Raw genomic sequence first — 11,933 nt, 5'->3', positions numbered from 1 at the left:
TGCCTAAAGGGATGGACAGGTAGTCGTGAAGAGGAGGATGAGAGATCTTGCTAGAGTATTGAAAATGTTCAATACCTTGGTGACCTTAGTGCAGGTAGTAGTAAATAAATGTATGAAACTTAGTAGCTTTGCTGTATATAACAGAGCAAATATATAATTTCCACTCATCATTAATGATCTTTTTGCATGATCTTGGTTTTTTAATAAACTAGGTATGCAAACTAGACCTTTACTGAAAATAAATCATAAAGAAATGGATTTTACTGGCTGAAAGACACTTAAGGAAATGCTCAACATCCTTAGCCATCAGAGAAATGCAAATCAAAACAACTCTGAGATTCCATCTTATACCTGTAACAATGGCCAAGATCAAAAATAATGATGACAACTTATGCTGGAGAGGATGTGGGGAAAAGGGAACACACCTGCATTGCTGATGGGAGTGCAAATTGGTACAGTCCTTTTAGGCATCAGTATGGAGATTTCTCAGAAAATTAGGAAACAACCTTCCTCAAGACCCAGCAATACCACTTTTGGGTATATATCCAAAGGATGCTCAATCGTGCCACAAGGACATGTGCTCAACTATGTTCATAGCAGCATTGTTTGTCATAGCCAGAACCTGGAAACAACCTAAAGGCCTCTCGACCGAAGAATGGTTAAGAAAAATGTGGTACATTTACACAATGGAGTACTACACAGCAAAAAAAAAAAAAAGACATCTTGAAATTTGCAGGCAAATGGATGGATCTAGAAAACATCATATTGAGTGAGGTAACCCAGATCCAGAAAGACAAATATCATATGTGCTCACTCATAAGTGGCTTTTAGACACAAAGCAAAACCAGTCTGCAATTCACAATCCCAGAGAACCTAGACAACAACGAGGACCCTAAGAGAGACATACATGAATCTTATCTACATGGGAAATAGAAAAAGACAAGATCTCCTGAGTATATTGGGAGCATGGGGACCATAGGAGAGGGTTAAAGGGGAGGGGAGAGGCAGGGAGGGGAGCAGAGAAAAATGTATAGCTCAATAAAATCAATAAAAAATTATTTCTGAAAAAAAAGAAAAAACGAATTTTACAATGACTCTTTGGTATACTTATAATCTTATCACTTATTAAAGAGAAAGGAAGATCTACTTAGTCATGATAGGGATGTGTTGACACGTTTCTTTTGAACTGAATGTTTTATACTGCAGGATAGAGAGCGTCTTCGATGTGTTTCAGAGTTCACTGATGTTTCCATTGTAAATTGTCAGTGCTAAGAACACCACCTTGTGTAATTTCGGACCATAAAATGGCAGAGGTATGTTTGGGGATATTTTGGAATTTCTGGCCCAAATCCCCAAACTAAAATTCATTGGACATTGTTTTAAAAATAAAACTTGTGTCAGCAACTCAGGCATCAAGTTTTAAGATCAACATTCTATCATAATCCAATCCAGACGTGGGCTAATTTGATACACACTGAGGAATGATGGGGAGAGAATATCGAGAGTGTGTGTTTTATAATTAGACCATTATGTCTCTGTAAGAGCAGAAAACCTGCGTGCACGGTAAAAACACTGCAACTCTCAACATGCCCTCGTCTTGAATCTGTACCGAGGTGTGTGGGACTGTGCTGATCAGCTAGGAGTGGCCTGAGGACATGCGCAATGCAAAGATTATATTCAGAACCTAGGCTGGAGTGAGACGGACACTGCCAGAAATACCTTTGCTCCACTATGTGTTTAATTCCGGATTCATTTTTGGTTGATGTATATTGAAAACAATTTTAGCTCTTCCCACCAAGAAGGTATGAATTTTTCCCACATCCAGTTACATGATCCTATAAGGAGTTTGGATATATAGCTTAAGAAACTGTGGCCTATAACATATATTTACATGGAAAAATTAAAATATTTACCAAAGGGGAATATACTGTTCTGTATTGATTAAATTTGAATTAAGTTTTAAAAAATTTAAGGTAAAAGGTGCATTTCAAAAGTCTATGGACATGACAGGTGTGTGTGGGGGGGGGGCTTCCTTAATGAGCTCTTGTCTGGCCAGATTCCAGTGTATCTCATTTCACACCAACATGAACATGTGATTTGTACCGAATGATGCTTTTGAAGGGTTCACAGTGCCTTGGAATCGTCATACAGGGCTGAGAGATTCAGGGGAGCACAGATGAAATCATACAGGGCTGAGAGATTTGGGGGAACACGGATGAAATCATACAGGGGTGAGAGATTTGGGGGAACACGGATGAAATCATACAGGGCCGAGAGATTCAGGGGAGCACAGGCGAAGTCATACAGGGGTGAGAGATTTGGGGGAGCACAGAGGGAGCCAACTGGCATAGCTGTTAGTATGGCCTCTGAAAGGGCTGGTACAAAGCTGTGCGTCTGGAGGGCATGATCAGGCCAGGGGCTATAAATCATAGAATATGGAAACAGAGAATATTTGAATATCTAAACCAGAGAAGAAAACAAAGAAAGAAAGAAACAAAACAAAAAAAACCCAAACCTTAGGAGCAGTGTTTTCTAGATTTTGAAGGCTGGCCATGTGCATAAAGTCTCATTTGTGTTCTGTCAAAGAGAAGCAAAAGGAAACAAGATGATCCCAGCTGAAAAGACCTCTTTACTTTAGAGTGCTGGATGAGTTGGGTTTTACCGTCCCCTCCAAACCTGGTTCAAAAGCATCAGGGCCCAGGGAGGGGAGCTAAATGTTAGAGTACTTGCCTCTTCCTTGGGTTTGTTCTCCAATATTCAATGGTGTGTGTGTGTGTGTGTGTGTGTGTGTGTGTGTGTGTGTGTGTGTGTGTGTGTGAGAAATAACAGAAAATTAAAGTTATATCCAACGTCATATGAGGGAACTGAGCTTGAATCTCTAGCACTAAGATTCAGTAAGCGAGCTTTAGCCGGGCGGTGGTGGCGCACGCCTTTAATCCCAGCACTCAGGAGGCAGAGGCAGGCAAATCTCTGGGAGTTCGAGGCCAGCCTGGTCTATAAGAGCTAGTTCCAGGACAGGCACCAAAGCTACAAAGAAACCCTGTCTCGAAAAACAAAACAAAATAAAAAAAATTTTAGCCGGGCGGTGGTGGCGCACGCCTTTAATCCCAGCACTCAGTATGTGTGACTTTTAGCAAAAACAGTGGCTGTGTGCGGGATGGTGGTGTGGCATAGGCCTTTAATCCCAGAATTCAGGAGGCAGAGGCATGCAGATCTCTGTCGTTGTTTGGGAGATCCACCACCCAGTTCCCCCCCAAAAAAAAATCACACGAAGGCTTATTTTTCTTATAATTCTCCAGCCTTAGCTTGGCTTCTTTCTAGCCAGTTGTCTTAAATCATCCCGTCTACCTTTTGCTTCTGGCCTTTCTCCTTCTTACTTTTGTAATCTGACTTTCACTCTTGTGTGGCTGTGTGGCTGGCCCCTTCTTTTCTCACTCCCTCATCTCTCTTGCTCCTTCTTTTTCTCCTTCTATTTATTCTCTCTGCCTAGCAGCCCTGCTCATCCTTTCTCCTGCCCAGCTATTGGTAGCTCAGTTCTTTATTAGACCAATCAGGTGTTTTAGGCAGGCAAAGTAACACAGCTTCACAGAGTTAAACAAATGCTATATAAAAGAACGCAACGCATCTTTACAGCATTGAACAACTGTTCCACAGCATAAACAAATGTAACACGTCTTAAAATAATGTTCTACAACAGATCTCTGTGAGTTCGTGACCAACCTGGTCTAGTGGAAATTCCAGGACAACCAGGGCTCCACAAAGAGACCCTGTCTCAAACAAACAAACAAAAAACAGTAGTTGTGTTTCCTCTGTTCCTGCAAAATCACCTTCTCTGTGTGACTTTTAGCCCTTCCCATCAAGCACGAATATTTGTTTTTCTCCTTTTTCTCCTTGGTTAATGTACACCTGGCATCCCAGAACTCAAATGGAGACAGAAAAATTGTGAGTGACAAGATATCATACTGATATCCTATCTCAAAAAAAAAATGGCTTCATGTCTTGCTTTGGATATTGGTAAACCTGAAGAAGCTGAGGGCTGGAAAAGAGCTTGCACACTGGCCTTATCTGCTCGTGCTGTTCCTGTGACTGCAACAGCCCTGACTACCCTGCTGGAAACCAGCCCTAGCTGCTTGCGTGGCAAGCAACCACACAGCGGTGGTTTCCAAATATCAGACCCAGGATACGACCCTTCGAACCCATTAGCTTCCTACGGACCATCCCTGTAGATGAGTGAGTCTGTGTGAGGCCAGCAGAGTCGCTTGCTGAGGGTAGGTCAGAGCTCCACCCACAGATCTGAGCTGCCATAGCCTTGTCCGGAATCATCGAGTTTGGGAGTGGATAGGGGAGAAGGTGGAAAAGACTAATATACACAGAAACCATCTTTTTCTAATCATAAAAAAAGCCAATGTGTCTTTCAAAAATTTTAGAGGCAAGAAATGACTTGCTTAAGTCATGACATATTTTGGAAATCAGTTTAGTCTCAGCCTCGGATGGGAACAGATTCCTGGAAATACAAAAGTGAGAGTCCCTGGAACAGGTCTCAGGACAATAGCTCAACAGCAATGGTTGCTTAAGCCTCTGCGCCAGATGCATCTCACGGGGTTTCGCTTTAGATGAATCCATGTATTATATTGTGTCATGAATCACCATAACCAGCCCCGGGGGCTGCTTCTCAGGCAGGGATTGGAAATCCTGATGAGATGGCTCACTGGAATGATGGTTCAGGGTGGGCTGGACACAGGAAGGGTCCTCTGAAAGGAATGGTGGAAGGCTCGCTCCCTTTTCCTGTGCCCCGGCTTCCTGAATGGGCTGTTGCTGCCCTGACATCACCCCTATTCCTTCATCTCTCTCCTCCATTCACTCTGTGGTGATTTATATTGGTTATCAATGACAGGATCTAGGATCACCTAGAAGACTGCAAACCTCTGGGCGTGTCTGTGAGGGAATTCTAGATTGGATTAATGGACGTGTCAAGATTGACCCGCGTGTGGGCAGGAGTATGAGAACCAATAAAGGGAACGCATGCGCTGAACACTCTGTCTCATCCTGTTTCCCGACCACGGAGGCAATGTGATTGGCTGCCTCGTGTTCCTGCTGCCTGCCTTCTCTGCCATGATGGATTGTATGTTCGAATTACTGGGTATTTTGTGATAGCAAAGAGAGAAGAACCTGATACACACCCCACCCATCTGTCCTCTCTCTAGCAAATCTCTAAGAGGTGTCTGTGAGGTTCTCAGTCATAAGCACCCTCCCCTCCAATTCTTCTTTTGTTTTTGTTTGTTTGTTTGTTTTTATTCCTCTTTCTTTCTTTCTTTCTTTCTTTCTTTCTTTTCTTTTCTTGTTTTTTGTTTTGTTTTGTTTTGAGACAGGGCTTCTCTGTGAAGCCGTAGATATTCTTGGCTCTCCTGGAACTTGCTCTGTAGACCAGACTAGTCTTGAACTCCCAGAGATCCGCTTGCTTCTGACTCATGAGTGCTGGGATTAAAGGTGTGCAGTACCACCACCTGGCTCTCCTTTTGCATTTTTAAGGCTGGAAGCACCATGGCATTGCCCTGTTACCTGGAGATCAGGTAGCCTCAAAGTCAAAGGTAAGCTGGGCCTGAGAACCCAGACTTCTTAGGTTCAGATCCAATGTTTTCCCATCCTGGGGTTGCATGGGAATGGGCTTGATTGAGCTATGCACTCTCGGTTCTGGGTCCTGAACAGATTGTTGGAAACCTTTTTTCTCTTTTAGAACTTCATATGTATTACGTACTCTACCAATGAGCTACAGCCCCTGCCCAAGGCCATTTCCTAAAGACGATGCCCATGAGGACAATTCCATTTTTGCTCTGCTGAGTTTGAGCTGCGATAGGAATATCAGGACACAAAGAAAAACCCTCTTGTGCTTGGAGACTGAGCTGCTCCTGCTCTGCCTTGATCACTTGAAATAATCCAGTGGTGGCCTTTGACCATGCTGCTTGGCGCAGGTGGGTGGGCAGGCGCCATTGTGTAGTGTTTAACTGAGTGGGGGAGTCTGTGTGACTCCGAGTGAGCACACATCTGTCTGTCTGTCCGAAGCACGCATCTGTCTGGGTGTGAGGTGACTCAGAGGCTGAGCCTTACAGTTCCTCGGTCACCCTCTCCTCTACAGCCTGGCAGCTCTCACGGCAGCTGTGTCCTTCCCACCCCTGGAGAGGAATGTTCCTGGCAGCCCCGATGCCCACCACAGGCTGCGAGCAGAGGCACGGGTGGTACAATGTGTCCAGCTGGCCCCAAGACAGGGCCTCCCAGGGGTGCTGGGTATGGGTTGAGCCTCTTCCTAGAAAAGGGGACTGGTTCTTAAGAACAATCTCATGAAGACGATTAAAAACTTGCTCTTGTGTCAATACCAAGTAGAACATGATTGCGAGAGACGTAGAGGAACGCAGTTTGGGTGCCATAGACGGAGGTGAGTTGTGCTTTAGAGGCAGGCATAGTGTTGCCAGTGTAGGAGGCAGAGGAGAAAGTGGAGAGCGGGAGCTTGGAAGAGGCACAATAGGCATGAAGACCTGGTCCTAAAATTCCCTTCTGGTTTCAGCGTGGGATTAAACCTGATGACCATTTAAGGGACCAGTAAGGGTCAGCATAGGGACAGACATCTGCTTGTGAGGCTCTAAGAACGAGGAGAGGCACTTGGTAGATTAGTAAGGCTGGGGAGGCTTTGGGGGAGGAGGAGAGATGGGGGAAGGTAAAAGTGACACCTCAGCAGAAAATGCACGAGCTCTTGGAAGGCCTCCCCAATCCCACCATGATCCTGAAGGCCAGAGTCCCTAGGGATTGAGGGGCAGAAAGACTATGTATGAAGATAGCAGGGGTCCTCAGTTTGACCTAGTGAAGATGGCCAAGGCGTCTATAAGGGGTCCCCATGTCTGGGGAATTTCAGGCTTGCCTGGCTTCCCTTGTCTCCTTCTCTTGTTCTCATAGGGAGCTCCTGACCTTGCAGAGGCTTTATCTATGGAGTTCACAGAGGACAAGAGCCGCTATGAGGGTCTCCTTTTGGCTGAGCAGCTTGGAGTGTGACCTCACAAAAATCTCACCTCTCAGGCCATGGTGTTTTCATTCATAGAATGAGGACACAGGGCTTCTCGGGTCACACAGTTCCCATCTCCCTTGCCTGCCTTGAGTAGCTGGCAAGGCTGGGAGTCCTGCAGAAGACCACAAAGCCAAGACCAAGCTCTGAGAGACAGATGCTGTGATCAATTAGCGATGCATGCTGGGTCTCGCTCCCCCCCAACGTCATTACACCCTCCCGTGATATCCTGTGCTCTCTAACAGTGGGCAGAGGACCAGCTTTCTCTGAGAAATGGATGGCTCTCTCATTACTGTGACAAATCTTATGTGTGTTCCCCAGGGCCAGACATCTAATGGGAGACAGGTGTCCCCAGGCATTTGACGCCCGGTCGCATGCAAACAGAAGCACAAGCGACTTTCCGGGAGGGAAGTGGGGGTGGGGGCGGGTAGGAACCCCCAAATCAGAACTCTTGGTCCATTTGTTTTTCTGGCATTTTGAGAGATTTGTGCCCAGCTGCATTTATTTATAGATAATAATGAGGGAAGTTAGTTGTTTTCGTTTGTTTGTTTCGGAAACAGAAAAAAAACATGTCAGTATTGTTGAGTAAGTAGAGAACAGACTAGGAGAACCGGTGAGGTGTAGCCCACGGTCATAACTACCCCAGGCTGGCCTTGTGCCTGCCTTGTAGCTGAGGATGGCCTTAAACTCTTTAAAAATGTTTTAAATTATTGTTTTTATTTGAAGTGTATGGATGCTTTCCAAGAAGCATGTATATCTGTGTTGTGTAGCACATGCATACCTGGTGTCCCAAGATGGATGCCAGAAGAAGGCGTTAAATTCCCTGGACCTGGAGTTACAGGTGGTTCTGAGCCTCCCCGCGGGTACTGGGAATCAAAATCAGCTCCTCTGAAGTGGCAACAAGTGTTCCTTTGTTGTTGTTTGTTTTTTTGAGACAGGGTTTCTCAGTGTAACAGTCCTGGCTGTCCTGGAACTCACTATGTAGACCTGGCTGGCCTCGAACTCACAGAGATCTGCCTGCCTCTGCCTCCTGTGTGCTGAAATTAAAGGCGTGCGCCACCACTGCCCAGCTGGCACAAATGTTCTTAACCACTCTCTAGTGCCCTTCTCTCTTTTCTTTTCCTGATAGGGTTTCCTTTTGTAGCCCTAGCTGGTCTAGAATTCACTATGTAGGCCTGACCTCAGACTCACAAAGATTTGCCTGCTTCTGCGTTTTGAGTTTTGAGATGTAAGGGCACATCTTAACTGGCTGGCCTTGACCTCTCGATTCTCTCACCTCTACCTTCTGAGAGCTGGGACCCTATCTGGTTTAGAACAACAATCCTTGAGGAGAATTTTACTCGGGAAGCTAGAGTATTTTTGCAAAATATGTGGGCAGTTTTTAGAAATGGTTTATTTTATGTGTATGGGTGTTTCGCCTGCATGTTCCTGTGTTTATCACGAGCTTGCCTGCTGCCCTTAATACAGAAGAGTATTGGGCTTCCTGGAACTGGAGCTGTAGATGGCTGTGAGTCTCCATGTGGGATTTTAGAATTGAACCCTGGTCCTCTGGAGGAAGAAGGACGGTACTTAACCACTGAGCCCTTCTTATTGCCATGTGTATTTATGAATGCAGTCTGTATAGTACATAGTAATGTACAAAGGGAATGTTCATGTGGAATAAAGATGGTATGAATCATGTGTATGAGACATATAGCAGGCATGTTTGGAGAACATGGATGTATACATCTGTATTTAGCATGCATATATGAAGTATACAGACTGTTTGTAGTAAGCATATAAACAGTGTCTTTTACGGGGCTAGAAATGTAACTCGGCTGGTAGAGTGCTTGCCTTGTGTACAAGAGTCCCAAGATTCAATGCCCTGTCTGATAAACCAGGCATGATGTCACACACCTGAAATCCCAGCACTCAGGAGGCAGGAAGATCAGAAGTTCAAGGTCATCCTTGGCTCCATTCGGGGTCAACCTGGGGTCTATGAAACCTTGTCTCAATAAAACAAAACAGTAGTAAAGAATGAACGTGTGTATTCTGTATGTGCGTGCGGCCTGGGTGAGACACGTACAATCTGGAGAGGCCTCTGGCAGCCTTTCTCTGTGACCAACTGATTTCCAGACAGGGCCTGGTGATGACTCAAAGTAACCTTGTTATTTGAAACAGCTCCTCTAGGGACATAGCAGAGAAATGAGAGCCCTGTCACTTTCTTGGGTTGCCTCTTCCAGGAGGAAACCGGGAGTTTGTGGAGTCTGATTTACACATCCTGTGAAACACAGATAAGCAGCAAGAGACCCGAGTCCGGCAAAGACCAACTGCCAGCTCACGGAGCTGGATTCAAAAGCGTGGGCTTTGCAGTTTCATCCCCCTTCAGCGAAGATGGTAAAATGGTCCCAGTGGCCGTCCAGAGGAAAGTTGAGTAACCAGCACAATGGATTTGGAACCTCTGTGATAGCTAGGGAGCACGCTTGATGGTAGTGGTGCTTAGCTGATAGGCAGTGAAGCTTCCAGAACAGCCGTTCAGGGTAAAGGTGGCTGTTCCAGCACTCTGGAGACCTAAACATGTGAGGGATGGGGGAGGGAGCGGGAGAGAGGGAGGCAAATTAACCTCTGTTAACTGCTGTTAGGGAAAGCTGTCTAGGGGATTTTACTTGGGGACAGAGAGGGACAAAGCCCGCCCTACTGTGAAAGCTTGCAGAAGTCAGGGCAGCTCACTGAGCCTCCATTCTGAGTTGTCAGGAGGCATTGTGGACCTCGGCCTCGCCACCGCAGCAGCACGCTGTGGGGTGAGTCCAGGGCCAACAGTGGGAATGTTTTTGCAGAGTTGAAGGGACTGTCCCCAGGGGCAAGGTTGTTCCTGGCCTGGAGCCCAGTACCTAGTAGGTGTCCAGTAAATAGCTGTTGAAAGAATGAGAGGCCCAGCAGGGGCCATCCAAGGGAAACAGGCCCGTTTCCACCAGCTTCGGATACGGGGCTTCCAGGGCAGGGCTGGGGGGTGGACACCCAGCCCGTCCAGCTGCCCATTTCCTCCTCCCCTTTTCCGGCCCCTCACTCCAGAACGTTGGCGGTTCCCACGGCCTCCCTTGCTCTCAGTTACAGCAGCCATTGTTCAGCTGTTATCTGGGCCCAGGCAAGGCCAGCCTAGACCCTGCGCTGGACGAGAGGAAGGGGAAGACAAGGGCAGATAGCAAGGGAAGGGAAACTGAGGACTGGCGAGGGGGAAGAACCACGCTCCCGATGCTTCTGAGCGGTATAGCCTCAGGAGAGAGGCCAAGGTTTGGCGTTTGGCGAGGGCTAGGGCTAGCTCCCAGAGGTCGCCCAAGGTCGGATGGAAGAATCAGAATCCTCACAGTAGACACAGCACTACCTACAATCTACGGTGGTAGATTGACTGCTGGGAGAATATTTGAAAACGTTCAAAGTAGTATTTTCCCTTGATTTTTTTCTTCTGCTACATAGCTCTGTTCCGACCTCCTTCAGCTAGGATGTTGAGGTGTGCTTAGATAATGTGAATGGTCACCCGAACACTGGCTTACGACAGGAGTGAGGCTGGGGGGAGCTAGAAGCAGCCCACGGACTCTGAAAATCCCAAGCACTACCCTTTAGTGTCTGGCATGTTACAAAACAGACTTAGTGTTCCTGGAGTTTGAATCTCAAAAGGCAGACTATAGCATGTCTAAAATAATGAGCAGCAATTGGAAATTTATAGTGGAGGCGTGGGCTCCTTGTTCTGTCCTACCTGGCTAGCGTACATCTGAAATAACCACATGGAAATCTGTATTAATTAAATCACTGCCTGGCCCATTAGTTCTAGCCTCTTATTGGCTCACTCTCACATCTTGATTCAACCCATTTCCATTAATCTGTATGCCACCATGAGGCCGTGGCTTACCAGGAAAGATTCAACATGTCTGACATGGCAGCTTCACACATGATCCTTCCATCAGCTGATAGGAAGACAAGTACAGATTCATCGCTATCAAATGAAAAAGCAGAGGCTCAATGAGAACAAAGGATGTGTCTGAGACCACACAACCAGCCATCGACAGAGATCAGCGGGGACTGCAGAAAACCATAAAGTCCAACGTTTACTTTTCTTTCCTTTTCTTTTTTTATGTGCAAGAGCACATGTGCATGCACGTTTGAGTGTATCTGCACATGCATGTGCAGATGCCCACAGAGGCTGGAAGAGGGCACCAGATCCCTTGCAACTGGAGTTACCGGCATTCATGAATCAGGATCTGAACTCCAGTCCTCAGGAAAGAGCCTCAAGGCCTCTTACCTGACAATCCATCTTTTCAGTCTAGAAAAAAACAATTTCAAGAGGTTAAAAAACAAAACAAGGGCTGGAGAGATGGCTCAGTGGTTAAGAGCATTGCCTGCTCTTCCAAAGGTCCTGAGTTCAGTTCCCAGCAACCACATGGTGGCTCACAACCACCTGTAAAGAGGTCTGGCGCCCTCTTCTGGCCTTCAGGCATACAGACAGAATATTGTATACATAATAAATAAATAAATAAATTTAAAAAAACAAAACAAAACAAAACAAAAACAGAAATGCAAGGTTCTTACAGAAGAACTAGCTGGGCCTTGGGCCGTATCTTGCTGACATTCCTGATGGCCCCGAGGCAGCGCCAGCTCCCTCCCGCCCCCTCCCTTCCCTAAATGGCTCTCTTCAGCCCTCCCACCGCTCTCATACAGGACTATTTACTTCTGCACTGAGGAGCAGACAGCTTTCCTTGGTGATTGTGTGCTGGCCATGATTTGCCTCTTCCCTGAATCTGAAAGCTTCCTGCTGTTGGGAGCTAGTTCTCTTAAACTCATGGTGCTGAGGAAGGACAGTCAGAAACTAGAGCCCTCAGCATGCAGCCTGAGCTTCCTGGGTCTTTAG

This window comes from Microtus pennsylvanicus, chromosome 21 (assembly GCF_037038515.1).
Source record: "Microtus pennsylvanicus isolate mMicPen1 chromosome 21, mMicPen1.hap1, whole genome shotgun sequence".
In the NCBI taxonomy this organism is placed as follows: domain Eukaryota; kingdom Metazoa; phylum Chordata; class Mammalia; order Rodentia; family Cricetidae; genus Microtus; species Microtus pennsylvanicus.
The sequence above is the reverse complement of the archived record's forward strand: the minus strand, read 5'-3'. Positions refer to the sequence as shown.